Here is a 1935-nt window from a genome sequence, read left to right as displayed (position 1 = left end):
TTTGGAAATCAAGGTCCTAGAGTCTGGAGGAAGAGTGGAGAGGCATAGAATCCAGGTGGTTTGAAGTCAAGTGTGAAGTTTCTGCAGTCTCTGTGATGATTTGGGGTGCCATGTCATCTGCTGGCATCAGTCCACTGTGTTTTATTAAGTCCAAACTCAAAGCAGCCATCTACAGGAGGTTTTTAGAGCACTTCATGCTTCCATCTGCTAACTTTGTTTTTGATGTTTAGGGCTTACAGCTCATGAAAATTAACTCCAGTATCTCACGTTAAGAATATTTCCCCAAGATCAAATCAGAAAAATTTACAATCCAGAAATGTCCAACTTCTGCAAAGCATGTTCATTCATGCACACAATACTTGGTTGGGGCTCCTTTACCCATGGAGGCAACCAGCCTGTGGCACTGCTGAGGTGTTACTGAAACCCACATTGCTTTGATTGCAGCCTTCAGCTTGTCTGGATTTTTGGGATGGACGTTTCATCTTTCTCTTGGCAACACCCCGTAGATTCTCTCTGGGATTCAGGTCAGGCGAGTTGGTTGGCCAATCAAGCACAGTAATATGGTCAGCAAACCATTTGGTAGTAGGTTTGGCACTACAGGCTGGTGCAAAGTCCTGCTGAAAAAAGAAATCAGCATCTCCATAAAACTTAGCAGATGGAAGCATGAAGTGCTCTAAAAACCTCCTGTAGATGGCTGCTTTGAGTTTGGACTTAATAAAACACGGTGGACTGACGCCAGCAGATGACATGGCACCCCAAATCATCACAGAGACTGCAGAAACTTCACACTTGACTTCAAACCACCTGGATTCTGTGCCTCTCCACTCTTCCTCCAGACTCTAGGACCTTGATTTCCAAATAAAAAAAGCTAAATTTACTTTCATCTGAAAAGAGGACTTTGGACCACTGAGCAACAATCCAGTTCTTTCCCTCCTTAGCCCAGGTAAGACGCTTTCAACATTGTCTCTGGTTCAGGAGTGGCTAGATATTAGGAATGCGACAGTTGTAGCCCCTTTCCTGAAGACATCTGCATGTAATGGCTCTTGATGCGCCGACCCCAGCCTCAGTCCACTCCTTGTGAAGCTCTCCCAAGTTCTTGACAATCCTCTCAAGGCTGCAGTCATCCCTGTTGCTTGTGCACCTTTTCTAGCCAACCTTTACAGGAACGGCCTCCTGTAGCTTACCCTCCCTCATGGAGTATCGATGATCGTCTTCTGGACAACTGTCAAGTCTTCCCCATGATTGTGGTTGCAGCTACTGAACTAGACTGAGAGATACAGTATTTGTACTCTTTTTACTCAAGCTTGAAATGAAATTCTAATAGAGGGTTTCTTAATTTGTAGGCCACAATTATCAAAAATAGACAAATGCTTAACATCAGTTTACATGTAATGAGTAGAATAAACCTTCGTTCTTAAAACTGATGGAAAAAAATTTAACTTTCACAATATTCTAATTGAGATGCAACCTTACATTAAGGTTCTGGTCTGATATTTCATTTCTTACAAAAAAAAAAAAAAAAAGTTTAGGAAAATCTCAATATTTTCCAAGTTCAGAAGCAGTCTTTTCTAAAAGGTGATTAACAGCTTAACACACTTTAAAATTATATAAAAAACTGTGCATTGAGTAAAAACATCTAGTCATCTAATCTCCAATTACCTCAAGCATGTGATAGACCATGATAATTTGTACTTTTTTTTTTAACCCAAGAACAATTAAAGCGTGTTCATTCTGACTACTGAACCGGTTTATTCCTTTGTATCATTTTTGTTTAACATGATCTGCTTTCATTAGCTTGCTTTGTGAAATGCCCCTGCTTTCAACTGCTGTAGTGAGGGGAATTGTTCAAAAATAACATGGGATCACTCTGCATAAAGGCTAGAGGACAATTTCAAGTTGAAGAATAATTCTCAAAGTGAACACATTCACTCAATA

Source organism: Neoarius graeffei, chromosome 1 (assembly GCF_027579695.1).
Source record: "Neoarius graeffei isolate fNeoGra1 chromosome 1, fNeoGra1.pri, whole genome shotgun sequence".
In the NCBI taxonomy this organism is placed as follows: Eukaryota; Metazoa; Chordata; class Actinopteri; order Siluriformes; family Ariidae; genus Neoarius; species Neoarius graeffei.
This window is presented reverse-complemented; position numbering follows the sequence as displayed.